The 17,276-nt window shown below is 45.9% G+C and overlaps 1 protein-coding gene and 1 long non-coding RNA gene across 3 annotated transcripts in view; one reads left to right on the top strand and one right to left on the bottom strand.

Moving 5' to 3' along the window:
• Positions 1–17,276, bottom strand: part of ESRRB (estrogen related receptor beta) — a 158,859-nt gene that overhangs the window by 127,262 nt on the left and 14,321 nt on the right. The window lies entirely within an intron of this gene.
• The window catches only part of LOC310681474, a 360,526-nt gene continuing 343,996 nt past the window's right edge, over positions 747–17,276 (top strand). The window contains exon 1 of the long non-coding RNA XR_014513334.1: positions 747–792. This is a non-coding gene — a long non-coding RNA (uncharacterized lncRNA). The remainder of the gene's footprint in view (positions 793–17,276) is intronic.

Raw genomic sequence — 17,276 nt, 5'->3', positions numbered from 1 at the left:
GATGAAACATCAAACATCAAAAACTTCCCTAAACAGGGCTGCCTTCAGGTGTTTTCTAAAAGTCAAGTAGTTGTTTATTTCCTTGAGGGTGTTCCACAAGGCAGGCGCCAATACCAAGAAGGCCCTCTGCTTGGTTCCCGGTAACTTCACTTCTCGCAATGAGGGACCTCAGTGTCCGGGCAGAACAATGGGGGTGGAGATGCCCTTTCAGGGATACAGTGGTACCTCAGGTTAAGAACTTAATTCGTTCTGGAGGTCCGTTCTTAACCTGAAACTGTTCTTAACCTGAGGTACTGCTTTAGCTAATGGGGCCTCTTACTGCCTCTGCACCGCTGCCGCGCGATTTCTGTTCTCATCCTGAAGCAAAGTTCTTAACCCGAGGTACTATTTCTGGGTTAGTGGAGTCTGTAACCTGAAGCGTCTGTAACCTGAAGCGTCTGTAACCAGAGGTACCACTGTACTGGGCTGAGGCAATTTAGGGCTTTAAAGGTCAGCACCAATGCTTTGAATTGTGCTTGGAAACGTGCTCGGAAATTATGTGACCTTCCAGGCACTTTGGGGACTCCAAGCACACAGTTAAACTATGGAACTCACTGCCACAGGAGGCAGTGATGGCCACCAACTTTAAAAGAGGACTAGGCCATTTCATGGAAGACATGGCTATCGGTGTCTACCAGCCACAGTGGCTCTGCTTTGCTTCCACAGTGCTCAAAGAGTGCTTGTGGATTTCCCACAGGCATCTGGCGGGCCACTGTGAGAACAGGATGCTGGACTCGATGGGCCCTTGGCTTGGTCCAGCAGGCTCTTCTGGTGATCTTTGGTTCTTAACTCTCACCTTCCCCAGCCAGCATGGCCAATGGGGAGAGATGATGGGAGTTGTAGCCCAGCAACACCACAGGTTCCCCATTCCCGTTTTAAAGGTTGTCTTCAGTAGTGAAGAGAAGAGTACTGCCACATGCAATGCCTGTTTACTTACAAATACACTCTCTGAAAATTGGGCAACAGCCATGCAACCAGATAGACAATACTAATCTATACTGCAGAATCGGTTTCTTCAGAATCCCAAAGCAATCATGAGATGTCTGTGTGTGTATAAGACAGACCCTATATTGATACTTTAAATATTTCTAATCCATTGGGAAGGGGGGGAACTATTAAACATACAATGTAAAACCTCAGAGGTGTGCCACCCTCTGTCCTTTATATGGATATTACATGCTGTGATAACTGAACCCCAGTTCCAAGATTTTCTCAATCGGTGTTGAACACTCTAAGGCTACAATCCTATACACATGGATTTACTTTGGAGAAAGCCCCATTAAGGGACGCGGGTGGCGCTGTGGGTAAAAGCCTCAGCGCCTAGGGCTTGCCAATTGAAAGGTCGGCGGTTCGAATCCCTGCGGCGGGGTGCACTCCTGTTGTTCGGTCCCAGCGCCTGCCAACCTAGCAGTTCAAAAGCACTCCCGGGTGCAAGTAAATAAATAGGGACCACTTACTAGCAGGAAGGTAAACGGCGTTTCCGTGTGCGGCTCTGGCTCACCAGAGCAGCGATGTCATGCTGGCCACGTGACCCGGAAGTGTCTCCGGACAGCGCTGGCCCCCTGCCTCTTGAGTGAGATGGGCACACAACCCTAGAGTCTGTCAAGACTGGCCCGTACGGGCAGGGGTACCTTTACCTTTACTTTTAAGCCCCATTAAGCTCAATTATTCTTACTTCTGAGCTGACATGCCTAGGATTGGCCTGTCGTTCACCCATTATTTCCACCTACACGCCCCCCCCCCCTTTTGTTCTGCTTGTGTCAGAAAATAACACATAAACATAATAATGAATAAGTCATGAAATTTATATCATTGCTAGGGTGGCTGCAGCTGCTGACTTCTGCTTAAGGCTGCAGGCAACTTTGATCTGCTGTTCATTTTGCATATTTAAGAAAGTAAGGGGTAGCTGGATAAAATGCAAATGGCATTACAAGTATTCTTTAAAATAAAAATTCAGTATGGATGGGTCACTGGATATGAAACTGCTTGTCTACACCCACCGGTGACACTGCTCTGACATAGCAAAAACCCAGAAACTAGCATCTGTATGCCTTTTGGCTGTTTGATAATGAAAACTAAGCTACTCTGCCTGTTTCCTTAGTTGTGCTGGTGGCCAGGCCATTAAGAGCTAAATTTGTAGCTCAAATTGGAATGTTGTGGTATTACTTTCTGTTTTGTTGTGGCTTATAGTAAAATTATTACCTACCTACCAAAAAAGGGTGTCAAAATGTTCTAACCAATATATAACAGGAATCACAGTTTCAGCCAATGGTGTGATGATTCTTCAGAAGCTCCTGTAAGTGTGGACACTTCACTGGTTTGGCATACTCATGGTGACATTATTTATTACATAAGGCACACTTTTATTTTGAAGATAAACTAGTGGTAGGGTCCTGGTCCTAAATGAACTCCTGATCAAGTTTCCTGCATTGAATGCCCCCCTCCCATTTGATGTTATTTTGCCTTAAAAGCAAGAATATACAGTTTGATTTGTCCCTGAGTGGCATAAACCATTAAATGACTTTATGCAGCATGTACACATGTCAAGGGCCCATATCCCTTGGCTTCCATGTGACACTTTACTCCATGCTTATCATCTTGATAAAGTTACAAAGTTTGAAGAAGTAACCATAGCAAATGCTCTTTAAAAATACAGCACTTTTAATTTTCAATATATTCAAAAGTAGGTTTTGAAGCATGCTGTAACACACTCCTGAAATTTCTCTCATTTCCCTGGAATGGTGATCTGAAACGACACCCCAGAGTCTAGATTCTGGCAGTGGGGAGCTGCTTTGAGATACCATATTAACTTGTGCAGTGCGGGAAAGGAAGCAAATCTGAAAATAGTCCCCATGCATACAACTGTATGTGCTTAGGGTTTCTTTGTGGAATCAGGACACTGGTTTTCCAGGGGGTCCAGTTGTACTGAGAGCTGGAAATAGAGGGTAGAGCAGGCATCCCCAAACTCAGCCCTCCGGCTGTTTTGGGACTACAATTCCCATCATCCCTAGCTAACAGGACCAGTGGTCAGGGATGACGGGAATTGTAGTCCCAAAACAGCTGGAGGGCCAAGTTTGGGGGTGCCTGGGGTAGAGCATGAGACTTCTAATCTCAGGGTGGTGCGTTCGAGCCCCACGTTGGGCAAAAGATTCCTGCATAGAGGGGTTGGACTAGATGACCCTTGTGGTCCCTTCCAACTCTATGATTCAATGTTATTCAATGAATATCAGAAAGCCAAACTGCTGCATAGTCTTTAAGGCACTAATATTTTACTGCACCCCTCCCCCTAATTTAACACAACCAATTATATATTAAATAAACTGTCGTGTTTTCAAAGTCTATCACATTCTAAGTCTTGCACTCGGCCATATGCAGTAAAAACCACATCTTGGGGAGGTGGAAATACTGAATAAAATGGGAGTTATCTAAAAGTTCCCCGTGCAAAGCAATTACCATAGCAAAGATCTGTATTTGGTTCTCACTTTTAGCCTAGATATACGGGCTGGCTAATTAAGGTTCTATGCTAAACAAGTTACCAGAATATAGCCCCATGCAATTAGTTGATATGCATCTCTATGGGACTGGGATGGGTCCCAGTAGCAGTTAGACACATGAGCAGATTAAGCAATTAATTGATATGCGCCTGTGTGGAAGACAGGATGTATTGGACTCAAGCAGGTTTTGTTATTTGCATTATGGGATATACAGCTATAGACACTGCAAGAGAAGGTGTAGTTGTTCAGGATGCCCAGAGTTGTTTTGCTTATGTTATGTTGCAATCACAGTACTACACAGGAATTATATCCGCTGTCTGGTCAAGAACTCTGCGAGAGAACATGACGAAGTACATGCATTTTTCATGCGGTGTGTTACACTCTCGAGCATACGAGACTGGCAAACACATGTACAAAGCTTGGCCAGGAGCAGCAACAAAAAGCAACGCTGATCCACGAGGTCAAAAGGCTGCAGGAAGTTTGCAAATCTGCCACCTCAAGCAGCTTCAACTTGTCGCAAACCAGTAATAGGTGGCAGCCAACAGAAAGAGCAATCTTCAGAAGAACACAATCCTCAGAATGATACCAGAGCGACAAATCTTATTTACAGCAGTGTTCCTGGTGCCTTTTTTCTGGCAGTATGCAGTGCCAGCACCTTCCCTCCCTCCCCCCCTCAAAATCAGAGCCTTGCGCCTCTGTGGCGCTTGCCCACCTAGGTGTGTGACATCATACTGGGTTCATAAGGAAAGTGTTAACTAATTGTAGAATGACTAACCAATGGGAACCGAAGGGGCAGAGTTAACTGTGTATAAGGTTTAAGCACAGAGGTGTGTTTTGGGGTTTTTTGGAGGAGTTAGAGTTAGGGTGGTTGAGAAGACAGTCTGGAGTTAGAAGAGACCGAGAAGATAAGTCTGTGGGGTGGTCTAGTCTGGAGTGAGAGAATTTGTTAAGAGGAGTCAGTCAAACAGTTGAGATAATCAGTCAGATGGTATTAGGAAGGTATAGGCTGGTAAAGAAACTAAAGTTAAGATACTGACAGGAATAGGTAAAGGTACCCCTGCCCGTACGGGCCAGCCGTGTCCGACTCTAGGGTTGCGTGCTCATCTCGCTCAAGAGGCTGGGAGCCGGTGCCGTCCGAAGACACTTCCGGGTCACGTGGCCAGTGTGACGAAGCTGCAGCCGTTTACCTTCCCACTATAAAGCAGTACCTATTTATCTACTTGCACTTAGGGGTGCTTTCGAACTGCTAGGTGGGCAGGAGCTGGGACCGAACGATGGGAGCTCACCCCGCCGCGGGGATTCAAACCACCAACCTTACAATCAGCAAGTCCTAGGCACTGAGGTTTTAATCACAGCGCCACCCGCGTCCCACTGACAGGAATAGTATCCGAGAAACCATAAACTTGTTAATGTTTGTAAAATAAACTGGGTTTTTTGTTTTTTGGTTCACTTTTAACAACTGACTAGACTCAGTGTTTTACCAGAGAGTAATGGGTTGGTGGCAGCTGGGAAGCAAGCACAGTGGTGACACAGGGATCAATAGACCGTTAAACGTCCGGGGACCCTGTGTGATCGTCACAGCCTCCTTCTCACAGCAGCTTCCTGACCAGTTTTGGGAAGGAGGCAGGACCAGCGGCATAGCTCAAGCGGGGACAGGGCACCCTACCCCAGCCCTTGCCGCTGCCTGGTGGGAGCAGGGTGCGGAGGGTGAAGAGAACCCTTCATGCCCTGTGCCCACCTGGCATGCAACTGCCTGCCCATCAGCGGTGGGGACTGGGTGAGTACAGAAGGCTCCCTCCATGCTCATCCAACATGGAGGGTTAGTAAGCTGGTGAGCAGGCCCTTGCACAAGCAGGGGGTGTGAAGGGTGAAGAGTACACTCTGCGCCCAGTCTCCACCAGGCATTTACAAGTGGCAGGAATTTATATTGAAGAAGAAGAAGAAGAAGAAGAAGAAGAAGAAGAAGAAGAAGAAGAAGAAGAAGAAGAAGAAGAAGAGGAGTTTGGATTTGATATCCCACTTTATCACTACCCGAAGGAGTCTCAAAGCGGCTAACATTCTCTTTATCCTTCCTCCCCCACAACAAACACTCTGTGAGGTGAGTGGGGCTGAGAGACTTCAGAGAAGTGTGACTGGCCCAAGGTCACCCAGCAGCTGCATGTGGAGGAGCGGGGAAGCGAACCCTGTTCACCAGATTACGAGTCCACCGCTCTTAACCACTACACCACACTGGCTCCCTATATTGAGCCCTCCAGCTAAATATAAATGCCTGCCACTTACACCATTTAAGATGGATGCAGTCATCTGAAAAAGAAGGCAGTGGTATAAATAAAACATGCATCTTTGGGGGTTAGGGTTTGGATATTCATTGCCATAAACTTGCCTTGCCTGCAAGTTGCCACCGAGCACCCAGGTGATGCAGAAGTAAAGGCCTCCCTTTTGAGGAAATCTTCCCATGAAGGATGAAGACAGGAAAGAAGGGGCTACATATTCAACATTAGCATGTGATGGTGGCGTGAGTGTGGGGAGGGGATGCATAATGTTTAAGAGTGTATCCCCAGGTGATGTTATTCCCAGCAAACAGTAAATAAGACAGTGGAACTTGATTCACGAGGGCTGACAGGAAATCTATAGCAGGTGGGCTCTATAATCTGCTCTCTACTGTGTGGCAAAATGGAAAGACAACTGTCCAATTATCAAGTCCTGCTGCTCCTGGGAACACCCAGCATTCTGCAGATCAGCTGGAGCTGAAGAGAACCAGAGGGAAGCACCTGGCTGTATGCTGAAATCCTAGTTCTAGGCTAGAGCCAGCTGTGGGAGAGATCTGGAGAACTAGCAACCAATAGATGAGCCGAGGCTGCGTTTCAGAACAATTTCCTGCTCACAGCTCCTCCTCATATTTTGCTCTGGACCTACCCACGCAGTATGTTATTTACTGGAGCAACAGAGAGAAGGAATGTGTGATGAACTGAGCCTATATTCGCCACCGGGTAAAGGAGTGCTCTGGCCACAACAAAAAGGTATATATTTTTAAATAACATAAATGGCTGGGCTCTAGGTCATTGAACTGACTGACGGGCAGGCAACCCTCAATTTGATCTTAAGTGGTGTGAGATGTAAGTGCTTCCGAACCTACTGGGTACAGCGGCCGCAGTGCTATCAAATTCAACTTATTTGGCTAATGCAGCCACATTTGACTTCCAAAGAGGAAGTGTCTCAGCAATGAAGGAACTGGGGAAAATGAAGTTGCAAAGGAAAGCCAAGGGGGTCAGATCTCTTCAGAATGCTTGGAAGTTGTTCAAAACCACAACGATGGAAGCTCAGCTAGAATGTATACTGCACATAAGGAAAGGCAACACCGTGGCCAAGAAGCAGAGGCAGGGAAGTTGCAAGAGGCAAGAAGGATTCCTTCAGAAAATGGAAGTTAAGTCCAAGCAGGGATGCCAGCTTGAATAAAATATTGGGGGAGGAACGGTAAGCCCTGCCCTGCTTAATTAATCACAAGGTACAGCTCACACATACAATTTGAAAGGCAATGCCCATCAACTTTGGGGAGCCCGGCCCCCTCAAATGTTTTATTGAGGGGCCAAAGACCCCTTGGGCCCTCGGAGTTGGCTCCTTGGGGCTGAAAAGAGGAGGACAAAATTGAGGATATAAAAGAATATAAACTTTGCGGGGGAAATGCAGGCAGACAATAAGGAATGAGGGGGGGGGATCAATGAATATATTGCTAAAAGCATTGAGAGCAAAAGTGGAAAACCTTTAAAGTCATTAGAATCCAGAAACCGGCTAGGGAAGTGATTGGAGGATAAGGAGATTGCAGAGAAGCTAAATTAAGATGCAGGGCAGATCCTTGGGTCTGAACTAAACTTTCTCAGGAAGGGAGTCTGAGGAACTGAGACAAATAGTGGGGACAAGAGATGAAGTTCTGGAAAGAGATTAAAAATTAAATTAAAAATGGACAAATCACCAGGTCCTTATGCCACCCACCCAAGTCTGGGGGCATCCATGTACGGTAAGTGTGAAATTGCTGACTTTCTAACCAAAATATATAGCGCCCCTCCTGATTTTGGTGCTGGAAAAGCCAAAAGCCATCAAACGTGGTACTGACCAAACAGCTCCAGTAAAGATTGTAATATAGGCACATATACTGGCCAGTCCAGATAACTTTTGCGGCCAACATTTCCCACAGGGCGGGGGGAGGCACATATGTAGATAGTATAATGCAAAAAGCATACCAGCGTACCAGACTTTCAGTTTTAATATCTCTATTTTTAAAGGTTTCCTGCACTCAGGAGAAAAAGCTCTAGTCCCATTTGCCTCTCTTTGCATCCCAAACTGAATCTTCCAGACCACTTCCGACACCCCCCCCCCCCGAATTCCTGCCTTTAAATGACCCATGAATATAAAGGTGATTGGTCCCCTCTTCCTTCTGGGCTGTAGGGATGCCAAAATGGCAAAGCACCCATGAATTTCCCATGGAGCTCTGGGAGACGTCGGAGCTTTTGCAGTGCAAGGATATTCTGGGTGTTGCTGTCCTTTCTCTAAGACCTCCCACCCACTCCCCACTCCCCCCGCAACCCCACTACTTGTTATCTGTCAGTAAACAGTAATTAAAGATGGGGCCTGTTTGATAAAGCTCCTGCCCGCCTTCACATAGTGTGCCCTCTCGGACGTGTCTAATTAAAATCCTGATGAGAAGATGAAGAAATCCCAGCAGCCCGGCATCTGCCGACTCTCCCCGCACTCAGCCTCTTCATTACCAACGACGAGGCAGAGAGATATAAAGGACCCCAGGAAACACTCTGACAGACCAATCGATATGGCCTTTTGTGGAATTTGACGGGCCATTCTGGGCTGACTTTTCAACAGCGTGGGACAAGAAGGTTACCACAGCACAGGGACTAACAAAGCGAAAAGTCCCAGCAATCAGGCCCAATTGTTCCTGCTTCTGGTGACCAGGGCTCAGGGGCATCTCCTAAAGCAAACTCAGGGAGCTCATCCCAAGTTCTTGCACCAACTATTCCTCAATATTATCAATATCTCATCAGGCCAGCTCATGCCACTGTTACCATGGCATTAATGCCATACCTTCCAACACGACGTGGCCCAAATCCAGGATGGCATCTTCTGGGTCCCCATTCCCATGTGAGTCACGTGACCTGCACAATATCACACACACACCCAAAAAAGTGCTTTTTGTGGGCACAGTGCTCCAAAATGCACATGCAGCCTGAAATCTTGCGAGATCACGGCAACCATTTTGGCCACTTTCTCCTCATGAGAAAAAACAGGATGTCCCATTATTTTCTGGGACAATTGATGGGTATGTAATGCAGTCCATGTATCTTTAGCCCTCTCATATGTTGGTGGATTCAGGATGGACTAAAGAAAGCACTTCTTCATGCAGCACATAGTTAAACTATGGAACTGACTCCCAGAGGAGGCAGGGATGGCCACCATCTTGAATGGCTTCGAAAGAGGATTGGACAAATTAATGGAGGACAAGAGTATCAGTGCCTACTAGCTGGCAATCACAGGTGGGAAGAGTGCTGTCATGCTCATGTCCTGCTTGGGAGCTTCCCGTAGGCATCCAGTTGGCCACTGTGTGTGCCCAGGATGCTGCGTGAGATGGGCCATGGGCCTGATCCAGCAGGCTCTTCTTACATTCTTATCTGTGGCTCAAATAGTCATTGAGTACCTGCCAAATCAAGGGATGTGGGTGGCACTGTGGGTTAAACCACTGAGCCTAGGACTTGCCGATCAGAAGGTCGGCGGTTCGAATCCCCGTGATGGGGTGCGCTCCCGTTCCTTGCTCCCTGCTCCTGCCAACCTAGCAGTTCGAAAGCACATCAAAGTGCAAGTAGATAAATAGGTACCACTCCGGCAGGAAGGTAAACGGTGTTTCTGTGCGCTGCTCTGGTTCGCCAGAAGTGGCTTAGTAATGCTGGCCACATGACCCGGAAGCTGTACGCCGGCTCCCTCGGCCAATAAAGCGAGATGTGTGGTGCAACCCCAGAGTTGGTCACGACTAGACCTAATGGTCAGGGGTCCCTTTACCTTTACCTTTAACCTGCCAAATCGTGTAAACATCGCAATGTGACAAGAGTTGTTACAGGGTCGGGTTCCCTCCCCCCAATAAGTTCTTAAGGCAGCTTACAAAAATGTTAAGAATGTGAATAGTCTTAAAAGAAAATGAATATTCTTCAAAATAACGGAAGAACAAATTAACAAAGCATAATATAAAAGAGAAGACAGGAGTACCTGGTGTGCTCTGGTCCATGAGGTCACAAAGAGTTGGACACGACAAAACAACTAAACAACACCAACGATATAAAAGTATAATTACAAAAAGCAGTCAGCAGAGGAGCATTAATGCAACGTACAGAGGATGAAAAAGCTGGGAGGGGGGAAATAAAAAGCCCTTTTGCTGGTGCCAACCTGGCCTAAGGAGAGCATTCCACAGTTGTGGTGTTCCCACTGAGTAGGCCCTTCCCCTTATTGCCACTCTCTGCGCCTTGGATCATGGCGGCATCTGAAGAATGGCCACGAACTTAGCCTGTAGGGAAGTGCAGGATTTGAACCTCAATTTGCAAGATCAAAAGGGATGGTTCTGAAACTTTCCTAAGGTAAGTTCCGAGGGCCTATAAGGGAACCGCTCTCAGATGATGGCCTGAGACCCACTGCAAATAATGTACTCGATATTTGGCCCTTTGGATCCAGATCAGAAACAGCCTGCATTAAGGCCAGAGGTAGAAATGGTGAAGACTCGCAAGCTTGCAATCAAGTGGAATATGCACTCAGCTGCTTGGCCAGATTCCTTTATATCTGCCCAGGTTGAACAAACTCTAGCAAGCGAGGAAGGAGCACTGGGCCTGCATGTGCCTTGCTTGGCTATCCCCTCCCTTTCTTCTTCCATGGGTCACCTTCACCATGCCAATCTCTGTCAGCTTAAAACAACAGTGACCCATTACATCTGCAACACATAAAAAGGTAAAGGGACTCCTGATCATTAAGTCCAGTCGCGGACGACTCTGGGGTTGCGGCGCTCATCTCGCTTTATTGGCCGAGGGAGCCGGCATACAGCTTCTGGGTCATGTGGCCAGCATGACTAAGCCACTTCTGGCGAACCAGAGCAGCGCACAGAAACACCGTTTATCTTCCCGCTGGAGCGGTACCTATTTATCTACTTGCACTTTGACGTGCTTTCAAACTGCTAGGTTGGCAGGAACAGGGACCGAGCAACGGGAGCTCACCCCGTCGTGTGGTTTAATGTTAGTTTACTAACTGGGTTCTTAAACCATGGTTTGAACATGGTTTAAGATTCTAGCTTCCTTTCTTCCTCCCTTCAACCCTGGTTAGCTTAAACTACAGTTTTCTGTTATACCCCAAAACAGGGAACTCTGGGCTATTGTCAGCTTAGTAGCCAATACACATTCAAACCATGGTTTAAGATCCCAGTCAGATCCCACTAACGTTACACATATGTAACTGAATTTCAAGGAGACTTCTGAATGTAACTACGTGCAGGGACCTAGATTTCCCATGAATGTGCAGCTTGCTCACAGGAGTTTAACAGTGCAAGGAAAAGAACATTCTGTTTCCTACATGGCAATTATAATCAGTAAATGTCTGCTATTATAGCAGTGCTATAATATGAATTTAGCAGTCAAGTGCAAAGTTCCTACAGAGGTGAAGTGGAACAAGCCATGGCCAATGAGAAAAGAACCTGGGGGTGGGGTGGGGATAGGAGGGGAGAGATGGGGGTCAGCTTTAAAACCACCAATTCTCATTTCCCCAGCAGGAGGCACCGAAGGGACAAAACTGGGATGTTGACGGAGCACAGCCATCCGTCTTGTCCCAGTACCTGCAATTTGATGGAATGACACAAGGCTGCTGCAGCTAATAAATAGAAGTAATTTGATTAGCTTCCTCTAACTAGTGATAAGATCCTGACAAACCCTTTTTAATGCATTTCTGGAGCAAGATGAAATTGTTTCATTTGGGAAGCAACTCCCCCTCCCCCCCGTTTCCCAGGGGGAGTCGCCTCCGAGCTCCTTTAGTGAAAGGTAAAAATATGCCAATCATTAATGAGGAGAGAATTACAGAGACTTTAATGCAATCAGAAAAGAGGAGCCCTGAGGCAGCTAGGGAATAAAACCTGCCCTTAAATCAGAGGCAGATTCTACAGGAGCACAGAATCAGAGGAGCAGCATTCTCTCCTACACAGCAAGGCGAATAACAACACCAGCACAAACTCACACATGATATCGGCAACTTATTGTATTCCAGACAGTTGTAAGAGAAACAAGAGGTATTTCGTACCCACACATTGAACACCAAAGTGGCAGCAGATTTAAAACAACAACAACAACAACAACAACCAGATCCATTTCGACACAAAACTCCACTCTTTTCCGCTAAGACATTTATTTATGACAACAGGAACACAAAGTATTTATGCAAGGCAACACTTTTGTAATGGTCAAAGTGCTTCGTATCCATCACCTCGTTAACCTTTGCAAGAAGCCGTAAGGTAAGTCAGTATAATTATCACTCCCAAAAATTGAAGATTTGGGGCAAGATTGAGGCTGGCAGATACTAGATTGCACAAAGTTATCCAACAGGCTAATAGTTGAGGTGGAATTTGAACCAAAGGCTTTTTGGCTTCATGCTTTTAGCCTGTAAGATATTTTAGCACCTCAAGTGTAATCTGCCACAAAATGTTGCAGTGTGAAGTACTTCTGCTCAGAATTCTAGCCATTCCATTCTATTCCATCCATTCCCTTCCCAGTTTTACACACACACACACACACACAGAGAGAGAGAGAGAGAGAGAGAGAGAGAGAGAGAGAGAGAGAGCGCAAGCATTCCTTGGCCACTGAGCATGCTCGGTCCTCACTGGCCTGTTTGGGGGATCTCCACCCCTTAGAGTTCTCCCCTAAATATTCTTTGTACATCCGCAAATGCTGGGATTCCGCCCCCCCCCCCCCCCCGGCCTACTGAGACCTCCCTCATGTTCAGAGACGATGCAACTTTGGCTACATAAACAACAGCTCTCACAACCTATACATTGAACTATACACACATATACGCATGGACAAAACATGTGGCAATTTGATTTTAAATGTTCAAAGACAATTTGACCATGGCATATACATTACTTCTGACCCCCCTTTCACCATTTGATGCGCTCCATCAGCTGCATACTAAAAACCCCATTCAGAGCCTCAAATCAGCCCTCACCTGCTGAAAGTTGTGTCGGTAAAAGTGTAGCCATTCGTCTGCTTTCCGCACTCCTTATTAGACTCTTTCGTCTACACACACCACAGCGGAGCTGCCACGAGGTGACACAAACCCCGTGGCTCTGCACCAGCTGCTACATAATCCACCACAACATCCAAACTGCTGGGACACTGTGCCACATTCCTGATATTTAGTGCTATTTCTTGACATTTCCCAACTGATCAGGGAGTCGACTAGTTGAAGAGGCTTGGGGTGGAGCATGAGTTCTGTGCTCCTCTTAAAGGAAATACAGAATTCACATAATTTTTATACTCATTAGAAAACCAACGAGCAATTGTATTCCTGACATTTTAAAAGGTATGGCTAAAACTCCAAATATCAAGGTCATGGAAGGGGGGGGGGAGCATAAAAGCTTTTATCCTACCACAGTCTCTGGCATTTGTTTTCCTCTAACAAGACTAGCTCATTTCATTCTATTTAATTATTATTTAGATTTCTTAGTCGCCTATTAACCTAGTTCTAGTCACTTAGCTTTTACGCATTTACAGTCTTTTGATGCAAAGCGTTTCCAGGGCTGTCTGCAGTGGAACATACAATAAAAATTTGAAACAATAATAAGAAAACAGCTGCAGAATAAAAACTGCAGGATTTTGTTTGGGAATTAAAAGCCTGGAGGTATAAAAAGGTATTTCCCAGCCACCAAAAAGATAGCAGGCAAGGCTCCCTGATTAGAGAATTTTGTAGAGGGGAGACCTTTGAGCCCAACTGGTTCAAAGAAAGTGTCCTACTGAATATATCTACTGTCAAGTTCTTAGCTGGCCTTAGAGCCACAGACCACTGGCGCAAATGAAGCAGCGTTTGTCTCTTTACCTGGCCCAGCTTCAGCTGTCTGTGCTCATGCAGAAACTTCTGAAAAGGGAACAAGGGGTTGATAAAAAAATCAATGGAGACTATAGAGAACTCACAGGATGGAAGAGAGAAGTGAAGATTCTAACGCTACTGGATGAACATTGACTACCAGGCTGCGTCACTGCAGTAAATATTGCAAGACTGTCATTTTTGAAAGTCTAAAGCAGGGATCAGCAAACTTTGTGAGCAGGGGGTCAGTCTGCTGTCCCTCAGACTGTGGGGGGGGCTGACTAGATGGGGGGGGGGGAATGATCGAATTCCTATGCCCCACAAATAACCCAGAGGTGCATTTTAAATAAAAGGACACATTCTACTCATGTAAAAACACACTGATTCCCGGACCGTCCGCAGGCCAGATTGAGAAGGCGATTGGGCCGGATCCGGCCCCCAGGCCCTAGTTTGTCTACCCATGGTCTAAAGCTCTTTCCATGCCCTGAATAAATTATTCTTATGAATATATTGAGTCAAACCATTGGTCCCTCGAGCTTGGTATGCTTCCAACACCACCAGTGAGGAATCTTCACCCCACAGACCTAATTTCCTGTACACAGACAGAAAAAAGTGCAAAATTCAAAAAGCACTCACTTTTTTTATTCAGAGGAAGAATGTGCTCCTGATTTTTCCTTCACAGCTCCAACTTGAATTCAAGCCCAAGGTGCAAAGGGATGTTTTCCCCATTCTTTCCTTTGAAGTCAAGTCACCTGACATCATGGTGACATCAAGGGTGCTCTCTAAGTTCTACTCAGAGAAGACCCATTGATATTACTGAAACTAAGTAAGTCATGTTCATTTATTTCAATGGATCTACTCTGAGCATGATTAGTCTTGGTTGTCACCTGGTGATTAACAGGTAAGTGACTTTGCCCACCTCTCAAAGTGGTCCATGGTGGAATGAGGGGGATCCAGAAATCAGACCCATCCCTGGTTTACAATGGCTGGCAGCGATTCACCAGGATTTCAAACAGGGCCATTTCCAGGTAGGGCTGAGAGAGAACCATGCCTGAAGCCCTGGAGAGCCATGGCCAATAAGTATGGACAATACTGAGCTAGATGGACCAATCATCTGGCTCAGTACAAGGAAGCTTGGCATGTCCAGCAGCTACTGCACACTCCAACCATTGGCTAGAACACGGTGCATTCCCAAAACACGGTGGATTCTAGATTCTATGCCGTTTCACCTTAGAACACAGTTTCCCTGCAGCTGCAGAGGTACGAGATGCGTCACACTCCACGGCCCTACACACAAAGCTGCTTCATCGTAAATGACTCCTCATTCTGGTTTGTTATGATTAAAAATGCTCGTCTTCCTGCGAGGCCTTGGAGTGGAACCCAGCTGGAAATTGAATCATTAATATTCCCTCTCCTGTCCATTGCTACGATTTCTTACCTTTTCACAAGCAATTGCTACTAGCGCAACAGTTTATGCTCTAAAATGAAAGGAGGGGAAAGCAGTTTGAGGCCCTAGCTGTTTGCCCATGAGAGCCAGCGTGGTGTAGTGGTTAAGAGCAGTGGACTCATAATCTGGTGAACCAGGTTCGCTTCCCCGCTCCTCCACATGCAGCTGGGTGACCTTGGGCCAGTCACACTTCTCTGAAGTCTCTCAGCCTCACTCACCTCACAGAGTGTTTGTTGTGGGGGAGGAAGGGAAAGGAGATTGTTAGCTGCTCCTTAAGGAGAGTGAAAGGCAGGATATCAAGTCCAAACTACTACTTCTCCTCTTCTTCTTCTTTTCAGGAGTTCTAGCCATGGATGGATCTGTCAATTTCTGTTCTCTCACTTTCTCATTTTTTTCAATCTTAAATTCAGTTCTCTGTGTTTCTGCAGTAATTTGCAATTTTTGAAAAATACATCTTCATGAAAATTTGTCCTCATTTTAATTACAGTGGTACCTCGTGTTACGCACCACCCCCCTTACGAATGTTTCGGGTTATGCGCCTCTGCTAACCCGGAAGTAGATGCCCCTTCTTGCAAACTTTGCCCCAGGATGGAAGTGGAAGTCGCACTCTGGTGGCGCAGCAGCAGCAGGAGGCACCATTAGCGAAAGCACGCCTCATGTTACGAGCAGTTTCCGGTTACGAATGGACCTCTGGAACAGATTAAGTATGTAACACGAGGTAAAGGTACCCCTGCCCGTACGGGCCAGTCTTGACAGACTCTAGGGTTGTGCGCCCATCTCACTCAAAGAGGCCAAGGGCCAGCGCTGTCCGAAGACACTTCCGGGTCACATGGCCAGTGTGACATCGCTGCTCTGGCGAGCCAGAGCCGCACACGGAAACGCCGTTTACCTTCCCGCTAGTAAGCGGTCCCTATTTATCTACTTGCACCCAGGGGTGCTTTCAAACTGCTAGGTTGGCAGGCGCTGGGACCGAACAGCGGGAGCGCACCCCGCCGCGGGGATTCGAACCGCCGACCTTTCGATCGGCAAGCCCTAGGCACTGAGGCTTTAACCCACAGCGCCACCCGCGTCCCCATGTAACACGAGGTACCACTGTAATTTCTCCTAATTAAAAAAATGTATGCAATTTTCCATGAGCAATTTTCCTAAATGTATTTTTGTATGCTATTTTCACGAATATATATGCATTTAAGTTCACAGTTTAGCCTTCTATATGCATATAATGTGATATATATTTCTACAAATAAATGCATCTTTGTACATTACTGGACTGGAGAACTGCAATGCAAAATTTGGAGATGTGTTTATTCATTCATTCATTCATTCATTCATTCAAAAGGATGGCCATGATTCAGTTTGTGTATTGTTTTGGAATCTGTGAATTTTGTAGATTCACCTTTAAATGTGAAAGTAATTGAATTTATCCTGCATCTCTAGTCATGATGACTGCCAGGCGGCAGCACCAATCTCTATCCTAATGTTTCCCATCATGCACTTCACATACCTAGTTTATTCCTCAGAAGAGACTTTGAAATACCCAGCAGGCCTCAAGCTCTCCAGGTCAGTTCTTGAACACTAGACACAATACTCAGTCCACACTTGTAGGAAATGATTGTTTTAGTGTGGCAGCACCTACACTTTGAAACTCTCTGCCTACTAACATTAAGCTAATGTTACCATATTTCAAAAAGTAAAAACCAGGACATTCGAAAGTTGTTGAACTTATTTTAGGAAGACTCCAAAATTGTTCAGCTTTTTAAAAATGAAACCCTCAAAATTGTTGAGTTGTGCTTTTGGATTATTTTTTTACAAAAACACCAAAAAAATCAAAGATTCCCGCTAATGTCCAGGAAATCCTGGATGTATGGCAGCCCTAATTAAGCAAGCTCCTTCACTGTATTCTTTTTGGCAAGTCTGTCCAGACACGTAAGTGTTGTTGTGCTTTAATTTCTTTTTTGGTTGTTTTTCAAATGTGTTTCATTGCTTGTTTTCAACTGTTTTTATTGATCACATGTTCACATTTCTTGCAAACTGCTTAGAAGTTTCTCTACAATAAAGTGGCATATAAATTTTGTTAAAGAAATAAAATAAACAGTATGTCCATCCTACAACTCACATTGAGAAAAGTCTACCGAAAAGGGGGCGCTCAAGGTCAGACGGGTTGAGTCAATCAACCATGCTGAGCACATATA

The sequence above is a fragment of the Podarcis tiliguerta genome, assembly GCF_965153285.1.
Source record: "Podarcis tiliguerta genome assembly, chromosome: 1".
NCBI lineage: Eukaryota > Metazoa > Chordata > Lepidosauria > Squamata > Lacertidae > Podarcis > Podarcis tiliguerta.
The sequence above is the reverse complement of the archived record's forward strand: the minus strand, read 5'-3'. Positions and strand labels throughout refer to the sequence as shown.